This window comes from Anser cygnoides, chromosome 6 (assembly GCF_040182565.1).
Source record: "Anser cygnoides isolate HZ-2024a breed goose chromosome 6, Taihu_goose_T2T_genome, whole genome shotgun sequence".
NCBI lineage: Eukaryota > Metazoa > Chordata > Aves > Anseriformes > Anatidae > Anser > Anser cygnoides.
In genome coordinates this window covers 11,667,371-11,681,544 of record NC_089878.1, presented here as the reverse complement: position 1 = coordinate 11,681,544, position 14,174 = coordinate 11,667,371, and the positions used below count along the sequence as shown (strand labels likewise).

Sequence of the window (14,174 nt, the reverse complement as noted above, 5' to 3'; positions counted from 1 at the left end):
CTTCCATGTTTGAGAAATCAGGAATAAACTGAGAAAATTGATAGGAATAGAATAATCATGAAGTAACTTGTGGCATTCATGGAGTGTTTAAAGCTGGCAGTTTTGTGTAGGTGTTTAGAAGTAGTTGGCTGCTGAAGGATGATTTAAAACATGAATAACAGCAGTGTTCTAGTTTGTCTTGTATGAGGTATTAGGGATCACTGTGTACCATCTAAGAAATGAATAACAAAAGTCTTTTTTTGACTATTTCTAACTATTTTGGACAGTTAACCTTTTGGAAGAACTTTTGTGGCTGCAGAAGCCACGCAGAACTTAATCTTTGGTACATGAAATGGACTTCGTGCACCCTCTAGTGGAAATTCAGCCATGTGTCTTGGGATTTTGTTGCCTTCTGTTCTAGTGATGGGTGTGTAGTATCTGAATATGACAGTTCTGCGTTTAGAAACCTTAATTACATTGAACTACTGCTCAGAAGTCTTTAGTTCTGTGGGGTTTTGTTTTGTTGTTGTCAGCGTTTTGTTGCAAAGACCTGCACTGTTAGTTGTCATGAGATGGTGTCATATCGGTGTGTATCAGAGTGTAAAGATTTGTGTATCTGCAAAGATGGCTTAAAAAAAAAGCAAAGCATTCTAATTTTCAGATGGAAAACACTGACATATGCTGCACTGTGCTTGATTCCAAATGAGGGTATGCTCAACCAGCCTGTTGGAAGTATCTCAGAAAACTGTTTAAAGCTTTCTTTGTAATTTCCTCAATGTTTTCTATTGAACTAGTTGCAGAAATTACTGTTTTCACTGCCTGCATTTTCTGTATTGAATGAGTTTCAAAGAACCATTTAGGGTTTTTGTTAGTACGTTTATTTTTGAGTGCGAGCTATAGTTAGATTTATAATTATATATTCTAAGTGTTGGTGTACAGTCTACTTTTTTTTTTTTTCACCTCAAGGAGCTTTTGAGAGAGAAATCTCTTTGCAGAAAGGTAGTGTGATATACTCATAAGCTTCCAGGAAGCTTATTTATCTCTACTAAATTTCAGGAGTAAGTAGAAAGAATTGACAAATGTGTTCAAGAAATTTCAAATTCCGTTTTACCTACATGGCGGTCAACCAACTACTTAATGTTTACCAACTAATGGAATTAGGAATGCTTCTGTATAAATGTGTTACAGCTGCCAGACACGTCTGGGACCAAATCCAATTCCTGATAATTTTTGCTGTTTTTTTTTTCCGGCAAGAAGCAAAGGAGCTTCTTAACCCCATTAAATGAGAGGGTGTGAATGAACAGTACAAGTTGTTAATAGGGAGGAATTGATTAAATGACTCTTGGTCTGTGCAACTCTGGGTTATTCAGGTTGAATGTAGGCTTAAGTTTTTAGTGGTTGATTCAGAGGGATCGTGTGGTCTACAAAACTGCAGACCTTTTGGAAGGCAAGGGATAGAATGACAGAAATCTGAAGAAAGTTTTTAAGTTGTCTTCCCTTTAGAAAAAGGAAACTTGCCAGAATTTGAGAGATCATTGTCATGTACATCAGCAGGCTGACTTACTGGGAGATAGACTGTGTCATAGGGAGGGCTGTCACTGGGGCATCAGCTACAGCCGGGAGTGACCCATGGCTCTGTCACCTTTGCTTTAATGACCATTCACGCCGTGAGAGCCTATGACTTAGTGAGAATAACTTTGCCTTTTTATTCAGTAGGAAATACAAGCTAGCATCGTGAAATATACACTAGATTTATGCGCACGCTCTAATTTTATTTCAACTTCTTTGTGTGTTGATAGGTATTAAACATAAAGTGTACAGAACAGCATGTACCTCATGTAATTCCGTGAAACTGCCCACGGTGTTGTGTGAGTTGACCTTGCTGGTATGCAGTTACGAAAAGTTTTCAGTTCCTTGTGGTTCTGACTGTGTGCAGCCAGCCTGGTGCCTTGCTGGGGTGTGCTTAGCAACTCATCCTCTCTGAAGCTGGTGTTCAACTGGAGCAGCTCTTCCTCCCCTTATCCTAAATTTGTCAGGCCGCCTCTTCAGCAGGGTAGCCAAACACCTGCCTGGTTGCTCGACTTTGACCCCATACCCGTAGTTAACTTTTTTTTTTTTTTAAAGTAGGTCTACAGGTAAATTCTCTGCTACAACCCTTGAGGGATGAGCCCTTCCAGGTCACTCAAAAGCAAGCAACTGTCAGCAGTGGTCAGTAACTTCTCTTTGCATTCAGATGCTGGCCAGAATAATTGCAAACACTTGTCCAAGATCAGGAAGCCTAGCCTGACTTAAAACGAAAAGCCACAGTGCTTCTTGATATAGATATTGGCGATGAAAAAGGAGAAGAGATGAGGGAAGGATGGATAGGCTAGCTCTTCACCCAGTAAGACGATGCTGTTGAGCGTTTCTTATTATTTGAGGGAAACCTGAGTCAGTGCTAGCAGCCTTGATAAAATAACTGCATTTTTTCAGCAAACATGAAAGGGGTACAGACCAAGTGTTACATTAAAAATCGTCATTAATACATGAATGCATAAGACAGGTTCTTGCTGTTTTTTCTGCTGAGGAGAAAGTGTTGTTGACCACTTTGTCTCCCACAAATATGACAGTATGCAAGACATGGAGCTACTATTCCTGTGTATTTCTGAGTATTGGAATTGTTTCTAGACTTTGCTTCCAACTGGGTGGATATCCATTCCTGGAATTCAGGTTTAGGATTTAACCATTTGCCATGATGTTCTAGGGTAGCTTGTGCTTGGTATTGAAATGCTCCAAGGTGTCTGCTTTGGTAGTTCTGTAAGGGTGCCTCACTATGTTGTCCAATAGCCTGCTATTTTTGCTGGCTCGTAGCTTTGAAGGACTTCTTTTAAATTTTTAGAATAACGTTGATTGCCATGGGCTTTTTTGTTAAATGTGGATGTCGTAGAGGATGTAGCAGGAGAGGTTGGTTTTCGTTAACTCCTGTTAACTTTAGTGCTCTTGTTTTGTATGCTATGACTCCTGTTTTCATCAAGTCCAATGCTGCATGTAATGATTTGTGTCAGCTGTGATATACCTGTATAGTTGGTGTTCCAAATGCAACGCTGCTTTTCAGGAAGTCTGAATTGCCAGCGGGGTGGTGTTAAATCTGTAACTGTCTGTAAATTTCCAGTGTCCAAAACGCTGCTACAAGTCCTAGTCCTGATAAGCTTTCCTTAAACATAGCAATCAGTAGTTTTGTTCCAAAAGGTGAAGTTTTACAAGCTTTTCTAAAAACTTAGTGTTTTTTTTTCCTTTTATACATTAATATGATGTAGACCTACCTTTCTGCTGAAGAAACTAGAAGTTTCAGTGAAGGGTTTTTTTACTCATACCTTCATTGTACTCACATTAGAAATCAAATTTCTAATTTTTATCCTTGCAAGCACTGAACTCTGTTAGTGATCATCCGTTATGACTTATGTCTGTTATAACTCAGTTCCTGTTTTTCCCACTGTTGAGTGTTAGAATACTTCAACTTGAATAATTATTATGAAGTTGTTACTTCATTCTTTAGATAAATCCCAATATATTGTTTACAGTTCTTCCTTTTCTTACACTTGATAAGCTCACTGATTGCAGCAAAGTAAGTTCATGCTTTTGTAATATGAATAGTTTAATTTTTGTGTGCAGAAACATATTATGGAAGCTGATGCATAGTTAACGTACTTTTATATGTTTTTATTTGATCTTTAATGTTGGATGAAGTTGAAAACTAGATTTGTAATCAGAAGTTGTCAGTGAGGTCGTTCATTGTATACACATCTCAAAAGACTAAGATTTGCTCATTTTCTTATGTCCTAATAATCTACAAATTAAACTGCTTTGATACTGTGATACAGCTTGCAATTTCTGAAGTGTGGTAAGTATTCAGATATACAACTTGACAATCTGCTGTAAGAGTTTGTATGCTGAAGTGAAGCATGGTTTTGAACACTTTAGAGGGGTGTTTGTAACCCCTCAAGCGTTGTCCCACTTGAGTCTGATCTCTGATGCTGTTTGAAGTTGGATCTGTACAAGCAGGCCCTGAATTTCAGTCTTAAATGAAAAAAAAATATTAATAATTCCAGCTTAATAAGGTGGCAGTTACTCTTGCTATTTGGAACTGGGGATTGCTGGACAGGGGAGTTTGGGTTTTAAAGATAAAATGGGTCTGTTTAGTATTTTGATTTATTTGATCTAGTTTCAGATTTCATTGTTAAGAATTAGAGGGGGTTTCCTGCTTATCAAAATGAATTTTATCAATGACACTGGAAATGATTATTTTAGCATTTCTTGTCAGCGCAATATAGTAATGACTGTGTACTGCCCCAGGATGCCTTTTTAATGATTTTAGCCTTCTTGAATTAGCTTGATGTACCATTAATGCATAAGGATTGCTTTTATTTTTGTTCATGATGTATTCATAATTGCACGTCTCTCCCTAGTTTATGTTCATTTTTTTTTGACCCATTTAACTGTGTGCTATGCAATTCTTAAATCACAAAGGAAAAAGAAATGTTCAAATATTTATAAGAGAAACTTTCACCATCAATGTAACTTGTATCGCTGGGTATGGAAAAAAAGGGTTTGAATCTGATTTCAATTCAGTGTTGAGCCTGGTACTGTATCTTAACAGTTAGAGATGAAAGTGGAAAACTGTTACTTTTTTCAGCATTGTGTTTTAATGTGGGGATTCTCTATATTGCTATGGCTTACTACTGTAATGCTGCAAAATGCTGAAAATCTTCTGGTTGGTCATGTTAGTTTTTATAACTCCCGGATTTCTTAATTGGAGGGGATGGTTCTGAAGCCAGTCTTAAGGGCTTGCGGTCTAACCCACTTGCATAGGTAGTAGCAATGTATTTTGGGGAAAAAAAAAAAAAGTGTTTTGTGTCTGTGTTACTTATGAGTCTTACTGGGAAGGGATTTTGTGATTTTGGTGTTTAGAGCTTCATTGTTGAGGTATTGTCAGACGGATTAGATCCTGTGAAGGGGCACTTGATGGAAGTTTTTTGATGCAAAGTACCTGTCTCAGATACTGAGGATGGCATTGCTGCTGTCATGTCGTAATGAAAAATGAATTTGTTTGGGATGGGGTTTGGTTTTTGGTACTTTGTCATGTGCCCTAAACAAGGGAGAAAGTGAAAATTCGAATCGCCCATTCTGTTGTACATGCAGTAGTATATAGGATATATATATCCTGTATACCTGAGGTATCAAACACAGATTTGGGACACTTTACCTTGTATGGATGGCTGTAACACAAAAATTTTGAATTAACGCGCAAAATAGCAATAAATCCCTGGATATTGGGGCAGGAATTAGCTACTTTATGTCAGTGTGGATGGAGCAGGTCGGTGCTGCCTCACAGTTTGGACCTTTAGCTCAGGTGTTGTGCTGTTGCAGGGTTTTTGCATGTTTTCTTTGCAAATTGAGCTAATCTTGTATTAGGGAGTGTGTGTGTATAAATGTTTATTGGATATTTATTTCCAAATCCTTTTTTGAGAACATTTTATTTTCAAAACCAAATAATATTTCCACTGTTTTGTTGAACAACTGTGTCTAAAAGGGATACCTTGAAGTATAAATAGTCCATTACAGGATAGTAGATGACAAATTAATTCTTGTAGGCCTGGATTGCAGGGAATGGCTGTCACTTGTTATCAGTATTAACGAGTCAGTTTTTATAGATGTATTTTCATTAAGAAATGTTAATCAGTCTAATGGGAAGTAAATAGTCTTGCTGCTATCGTGCTGACAGATTTTTAGGAAGAGGCAGTATTCACTCTTGCACTAGATATGGCCCTAAGGGTTCTTCAGTGCCGATGTCAGAGGCTGAAGCTGTGTGCACCCGAAGTGCCATGCGGAGCTCGAGAGCAGGTCCTCTGGCTCCTGTAATTACTCTGATTTCAGCAACGTACAGCTGTGACCTTTCTGTGGAGTGCTTATGGCTGCAGCACGGCATCAGAAGTGACAAGCGGCTCCGATTACTCATTAGTTAGACTTGTCAAAGATGTACTCTATCAGCCTGTTAAAACTTTGATTTTTTTCTCCCATGCTGCAACAATACTGGGAAACAAATCTCTGTTTTATGAGGTCCAGCTATTTTTATTTTCTGAATTTTCTTAAGAAGGAGCAACAAAAGGGACAATTTTTTGTCCTTAGTACTATGGCTTACCCTATAGCAATAAAACCTCTGACCTCATGTTTTAAGAACTCACTGGCATATAAATGAACTTAAACTTAACACTTGCATATAAAATTTTAGTGTAAATAAAACATGGGAAGAGTGAGCTGCTGTTGGTTGATGTGCAGTATTTGAGACTTATATCCAGAACTAGGTTAAACATTTGTGCTCAGTACTTGTGCCTTCTGAGCCGAGTGCCCCTCGCCGTGCTGTGATTTAACCCAGGGCTCCTCACCTCCTCCTTCCAGGAGCAGTTATTTCCGTAGGGATGCCAGCACCATCGCCTGCTCTAAAGCACCAGGTGATACGGTATCTCTGCAAAAATCTGCAAGGTGTGGTGGTTTTGTGCTGATGGATAGATAAAGTCCTCCACGCTGCTCTCTCACACACCCAATCTTCAAAAGAACGGGGAGAAAATACAGTGGAAACCCTTGTGGTGTGGGATAATGGTGGGGACATCCCTCACCAATTCCCATCGTGGGCACACTGACGCCCTTTGCCACCGGCTGATGGAGCCGGGCGTCTCGGCCCGCACTGTGCAGGGTGGCACCAGCAGCCTCCCCATGCCTCTGGTGCCGGAGGACACAGACTGCCAACAGGGATCGCCTGAAGAGACCGTCCAGGCCCACAGCAGGATGAGCTCCGTGAGGTTCCAGGATCAGCAGTGCTTTCAGAAGCAGAAAGGAGGGGGGGAAGCCTCCAGGGCTGGGCAGGAGGGATCCAAGGAGCCTGCAGGCCTCAGCACATCCCGGCTGCAGGCGGAGACCCCCAGCACCATGAGCTCTGGCCGCTGGCAGTGCCCAGGGCACAAGGGTACGTGTGCCCGCTGCTCCATCTTGTACAGAGCCCTGGGCGTTGCTCCTGAGCACTCCTCCTTGCCTCCAGCCTTGTTCCGTGATCAACAAACTCCATGCGGTGGGCCCCGTGTAGCCGGGGGCCTCTGCTGTGCTGGGTGCTTGGGACAATTAGCGTTGTAGTCTGTTAACGCTGCTCATAAATGGGCCAGAGGGGCTGGTGAACAGCATAACAGCGTGCTCCATCTCTGCAGGACAGGGACACGGTGTTCTGAACCTTATGGCGCACTGAGGTTATCTGAAGGTGCTACAGAAACTTCGGAGCTTCTTCCTGAATTACATATGAAAAGGAATACGAGCATTACATTGACTTGCATTATTTATTTCGATAGGAAGTACACTCTATATCTGAACATTGGAATGTGTTTTCAACATATGTTTCCCCTCGTTATACTGTTTTCTCATGCTGTGGAATTTTGTATTTGCAATGTTTTAAACTTTGGAATGAAAGGAAGGGGAGTTTGAGGTGAGAGCTGGTGGCCTACAGAAGGTGAGCTCCTGGATGAAAGCTTTATGTTCTTTTGGTTTTTAAAGAATGTATGTGCTGGGGATTTTATTTCCAAGTGTAGACAAGTCACCAAGTTTAGTTTGAGGCTTGACTTTTTTTTTATGTGCTGTTTAAAGAACAGCTGAAGCCTTGTTCTGTCATCACCTTAATTTCTTATATTGAGGAGCGGTATTTATAACTTTGTTATTTCTTTTGAATTTGAATGTCAGTGAAATGTAAGCTTTTGGTGTTCAAACAAGACTTCTAAATTTCAGTTATTCTTCATTCCATGAGGGATAACTGTTTTTAGCATGCCTTCTATGCTTCCTTGTTAAAATCAATAAATAAAGAAAATTTAATCCTGCATGGAAGGAGGTCTTCAGGGTTCAATGGACCAAATGTAATGTGGAGCAGTCCTTTCCAAGACCCTTCACTTGTTCAGGGATGTGCCTCTTCTCGTTAGTTTGTCTTCAGGAACATATGGGAGCTGAAAATAGGGGCAGTAATAATTTATTTGAAAATAAACCACTATGTTGTGTTCTTTCTTTTCCTATTTTGCATTGCTTTGGAAAATATAGCAAATTTTAAATAAGTGATAATATATTTTATAAACTGTATTTACAGACTGTAATCAGCTTTGTATAACTGAATCAAAGAGTCAAAGTACTTAGTACAGAAAGTCAACAGGAAAAAGTTTGCTACAACTTGTTTTTCAAACTCCATTTCTGCATGCATATTTTATTCTGAACTTGATGTTATTTTAATATTGAACTTTGCCCTTACTCCAGACCGTCCGTAACTCTTATGCACCATCAGTAACTGCGAAGATGTAGTTTGTATGATTCTGGAAAGAGGAATTTCACTTGATCAGTGGTTTTGTAGTGGCTGCTTTTATGTCTGTTTAGATCTCTCTCAAAGCTTACTGACTTCCATATGACCTCTCAGACCCATGCCCACAGGTGGGACCTTCTCTGTCAGTTCTGATATGGTGGTATCATAAATCAGATTTGGCATTGTTATGGGAGGGTCCCACAGTAGTTGGTAGGAGGAAATTTTTCAGTATATCTGAAGTAATTGTCATATAGAAAGCCTTGAAATGATCTGTACAAATTTCTCAACTTCCTGCAGAGAATAGCAAAAGAGTGAAGAAGTCTTCATTCTTGAAACAGTTAGCACTGCAGACTGGATTGGACTGGAAAATGACAGATATTGGTGTGTGTTGGGTAAGAAAATACTGGAACCCCCCTTTTTCTATGGATTTATAATTCCTGATTGACTGAAATTCATGGTTTTTTTTTATGAATTATAGTTTAAGCTTTTTTTTCCTGATTTCTTGGGGATGTAAAGGTCACTTCTGTGCATATTGTGTGTCTCTTGCTTAGCAGTTACCTGATGTAACAGCTACTGTTGGGACCTTCACATGTCCTTTGCCTGGTGGCATAGTTTCGTGAAAGTTGCAGGGACTTTGAGGCTCTTAGTGCTCCATCAGATTTCTTCAAGTCTGCCCTTGGATTCAAAAGTGAGTGGAGGAGAGAGAAGGATCTTCCAATGACACAACTGCATCCGTTTTTCTTATTCTTGGAATTGAACAGTGGGATCAGGAGGTGTAGTTCTGCGTATGTCACTTAAGAAGCGACGTATGTACAGAGGAGTTGAATGCTGTAGTGCTAATAAAGTTCCAGAGAGGTTCAGTTTTTAGCTACAGTGGGTGTGTCATTCACTAGGCTATATGTAGAAAACAGTCTCTTAAGAACTTCTTGTGTGCCTAATTTTATAGGGTTAGTTTTACAGCATTTTCTTTATTAATTTGAAGTATATGCAGTAGGCATGTTACTTGAAACCTAGAACACACGGTGATGAGGTAGTTATGCAGTAGGTGACAGCTGCTGTGTTTTCTGAGGGGTAGGATAAACGAAGGACCTAGTTCATCCATGATAATCCTTCACTGAATGGAAACAATGCTGATATATTTCATTAAAATATGAAAGAATATGGTTTCTATTACTGAAGATTCAGGATTGGTCCATTAGGTTTATGTACTTGGATGCAAATGTGAAAAGAAATTCTGGGGAAGGAAGCACGATGGTTGGTTGGTGGTCAGTCGCTTTTTATTGGCAATGGACCTGAGCATGAGAGGCGTAAGCAGCACGTTTTATAGGTTCATGCACGTTTTGAGTTACAAAATATCCTAAGCAGGTTCATTAAGTGTCTTGCAAACAGATAAAGGTTGTTTTCCATTAACACCAAAAACTGATGTGAATGCAAGCTCTAGAAGAGGGAGAAAGCTAGAAAGTTCCTGATGAATTATCTCTGCATTTGCTACAGCCAAATATTTCAGACTTCAGTATTTTGGTTTTGTGTGTTGTCTCTCCTTTGCTTATGCAGTCAGTGCAATGAATAAATGGGGATTTCTGTTATTGTCCCAATGTATTAACTTGTCCTCCATCAAGCTTTTAAAAATTACTTTTGAATGTGTATGTGTCAGTAATGTCAATACTTGAGCCATAGATTAAATTTTAGCTCAGTGCGATGTGGATGTTTGCGCTAATCTGAAGGCATGTGGTGGTTCTTTCTGCAGAGCTGTAGGTTGTGTCAGTTCTGTAAATGTACCTGAAGAAATGACAGCGTCTGCTCTCACTTTTTAATATCAAGTATCACTTCTAATCTGGTAGCAATCAACTAGTGCTTTTTTAAAATGCAGGGTATTGTAGCTATAAGCCTCTCTGAGTGCATTGCACTTTTAGTATAATGCTGAAACACGCTTACAGGTTTTTTGCTTGTATTTTCACTTCTAATCTGTTTCTGCTTTGCTGGTTTACAGCCTGCATTAGACATTTGTGTTGCTGTTGTGTTTAGTACCTGGGGAAAATAAAACTGCTGCTAAATTGTCTTGCATCCTGCAGAGCCTTATTCCCAATAGAGGAGAAAAAAGGGAAACCAACAAAAATAAGACAGGTGTCCTTTCAGGTTGTCAGAGGTTGAATTATGAAAAACATCCGTCTGTTAAACTTTCTTGTGCTGTGTTCCTGGTGGACCTGGTGGCAGAAGTTGAACAGAGCAATGGTGATTACAGCCATTCTGCTTGAGCAAAGTGACCTGAAAAGCAAACAGGTGGGTCGCGCAGCTGTGCTTTGAGTACCAGTGACCGCACCGCCACTAAAGGCACAGTCACAGAGCATGTGTCCAGCTACAAGGATAAAAACCTTTTGGTAACGCCCGTTAGCTCAGTGATTCGTTAGCCCATGCTAATGCTGCTGTAATGGAGGACAGCAGAGCTGACTACGAGGTTGGGAAGGGCCAAAGAAGGGCTTCACTTGAGCTTCTGGAAGCAGCTGTTTGTGTGCTCTTTCTCAAAGCTGCAGCCTTTTTCTTAGTCACATCCTTCTGATTTCGAAGAGGCCTGTCTAAACTGCAACTCGTTTGCTGCGTGTTGGGGGTATAGCCTGCCCTGCTAGTAGCCCCTGCTGTTCTTACTGTATACTGGTATGCTCTATGTTATGATGCCATCACTTAATCTGTTTTTCTTGATTTTGAAAAATATTTTTAAATTAGATTTTTATTGACAAATCTTAAGACAACGTGTAAAGGCCTCATCTGCTGTCTTACAACATGTATTCCTTACAGCTTGCCCAACAACTTCTGAAATACAGAGGGCAGCATGAAACTTCTAAAATCAGATCTCTTTAATTATTGCCAATGTGCTGTCCCTCGGTCTTTGGTTTTAAGTCTGATGTAGATTTAGCTTTGGATTCGTTAGCAGAGAGTGACTTTGCAGGCATAGTACTGATGAAAGAAAGGATAAGACCTGCCCTGCAATGTGTCTTGTCTCAAGACAAATGCAGGGAAAAATACCTCCCCCCTGACCCTTGCTCTAAAACTGACTTTGAGAACAACACCGGCCTGCTCAGAGCATCACCAGAGCCTTACAGGACACCTGGAAACAAAATCTCTTCTTTGCTGGCAGAAAGTGCCTGCTTCCAGAATAAAGGCAGCAGGCAATGCCAGGCCTGGGGAGTCTCCTGAAGAACACACCGCTTTCCCTTGAGCAGCAGCCATGGCACGCTCCACTTCTGGTGTATCAGGCCTTGGGACTCCTGACCATCTTTTGAGTTTCCCAATTATTATTATTGCTCTGATGTATTTGTTACTTGTAGCATACAGCATACTGAAGCTGTTTGATCTGAGTTGTAAAACAAGCAAAAAGCTCTGCCAAATTACTGGTATTACATTAATATGATTCTTAGGTTCCATAATTTCTATCTTTTCCTGGGTGTATTTGTAGTGTATTTAGTAATGTGTTGAAGTGAATAGCATTCTTTTCCTCTTATGATAAAGGGATGGTTTTGTCTGAGCTATCAAACACTTCCAACTTGTGTAATAAACATCATCCTTTTGTAATGTTTTCTGTTGTGTAACAAACACGTTTTAAACTTCAAAGTTTATTATTAGCATAGATTGTTCTTCTAAAGGGATTTCTGAAATGCATTGCAAATCATTCCCTTTCAACTAATCCGTATGCATATGCAAATCCTATTGAGGCCGTTTGCTTCTGTGGGATTAGCACACGTGTATTCAGAATGCAAAAGCCTGAAAGAAGGGATGGAGGTGGCGCATGTGGAGTGAGCCAGAATGGTTGTGGGCATCGCTCCTTCTGAATTCCTTCCTATGCCAGGAAGCTTCAGCACTGCTGCCGAATTGTTAAAGCCACGTCTTTTTTCCCCATTCTGCATAAAAACAGAGAATCCTCAATCTGCTTGCCTATAAATTTAACTTGGAAATTAGCTTTTGATTTGATGAGGCTGCTTGCAGTGCTAGGTCCCTGGTGTTGCAGGAGGAAACTTGTGGTTGTTAAAGGTGGAATTCCCCCTTAAGAATCAAAAGAAAAACAAAACACAACTCTTGTGATGTAACTTCTGTTGGCATTAAATGTGCAGTGTTATATCTGTAAGCTACTTGTTTTATTTCTGTTTTTAATTAAGATGGCATTAGTCCGTGTGCTGAGCAGTCTTACACAGTGAGCTGCTTAACGAGCAGCGTTATTTGCTGCCGCACACTGAGACTGCAGGTGGATGGTCAGGCCCACCAAGCCAGGGGTATTTCAGGATATAAACTTCAGCAGGATGGGGGATTGTGCTAGGATATCTGTAGCCACCTGGGCATCCCACATCCCTTGCAAGTTTGTTGTCCTGTTCTGTAGTGACACCTGGATTCTTGTGATATCGCAATATTAAAGGTGTGTTTCGTAAATGAACGTTTTTCACTTCTATCAAGATGTTTTGTGTCTTTCCCTTAGTTATTTCTTGGGTTGTCATTCAGACTTCTCATAGGATGCGTGGTAAAAATTTTCCAAGAGTATGTGAGAGTGCCCAAAGGAGCACAGCCAGACTCTGTTCATTGTAGGATCTAGTTAGTACTCAGTGAAAAATGGGAAACACAGCTTAGTATTGTAATGGATAACTCGGAGGTAAGTCTGTAGAATACAGGGGTACTTTTTGAAGAGTGTCCTTTCAGGTATTTTGGTATTTCATTTATTTTGTGTTTCTTGCAACTGTACCAACGCAGGCTCTGTTTTGTTTCAAAAAGTGCTATACTTTTTGTCCAAACTGCCTTACTCAATGCTGACAACTAGTTTGTGTGATGTGCTTTTTTTTTTTTTTTTTTGCCACAACCTGTGCTTGGCGTTGTAGAAGTGTCCCACCAGTGAGACGGCTTCCTCTGCTGTTAGGCTTGAAAAGGCAGCAGATATGTAAGGAAGAGATGGGTATAATTTCAAATGTGGTACAAAAAGACTAATGTGGAAACAAAAGCTTTTTCTTGCCTATTTAAATTGCATTGGGAATGAGATGCTGATGGGTGCCTGGGGTGGAGGGGAGAGGGGTTTCCGTATGCTTACCTTGTCAGCACATCTGCCTTCGTTATCTGCTGGTGATTGGTAACTGATGTGAAGTAGCCATGCTGTGCTCCTTTGGCCCTTAGCTTGCAGGTCCTTGCTTTTCTTTGGTGTGGGTTTTTTTTGTGTGTGTGTATGTTAGCTTATAGCTGTTGAGTGAAAGTTTTCTTGAGCTTTTAAAGCCTTCAATTGACTTTTTAAGAAATTTTATGCAGATAAAGAGAAGACAGGTTTTCTGAGCATGCTTTAGTCATGTGTCACGTGCATTGTCCTTGCATCATCCCAGTTATTTGTAGGCTTCTCACCAAGGTAAATTTACGTTGTGCCCTACACACGTGCATGACTGAAGCCTTCATATCCAGTAGGGCCTCTCCTGAGGAAGATGACAGATCTGAGATGTGAGCTTCTGCCGGCTGGTGTGGTGTGGGCCATGAGGGAGGTAGCGCGCATCGTGGAGCAGAGTCCTGGTAATCACCGGGGAGAGTTCTAGTCACTTTGTCATGGGCTCAGGACGGAAGGAGAAATCATTGTAAAGCTGATACACTGCTACAAAAGCCAACAGAATTTTGCTGATAAATGTGTGAATGCTCATTCTTTGCAGTGTCAGTATAGCAGACCCCAAGATTTCTGGGCTCCTGAGGTGCTGCTTTGTTCGGTACTTTCTGGGCTGCCTTGCTATGTGCATGCCCTTTGAAAAGGCTGAAAACGGTTTTCAGCATCACAAAAACCATTCTGAATTCAGAGCTTAAAAAAACCAACCAACGACCAAACCCCTTG

At 40.5% G+C, this 14,174-nt stretch overlaps 1 protein-coding gene across 16 annotated transcripts in view; it reads left to right on the top strand.

The window, feature by feature from the left end:
• The window catches only part of AGAP1 (ArfGAP with GTPase domain, ankyrin repeat and PH domain 1), a 376,948-nt gene that overhangs the window by 141,060 nt on the left and 221,714 nt on the right, over positions 1-14,174 (top strand). The gene's annotated exons all lie outside the window — the stretch shown is intronic.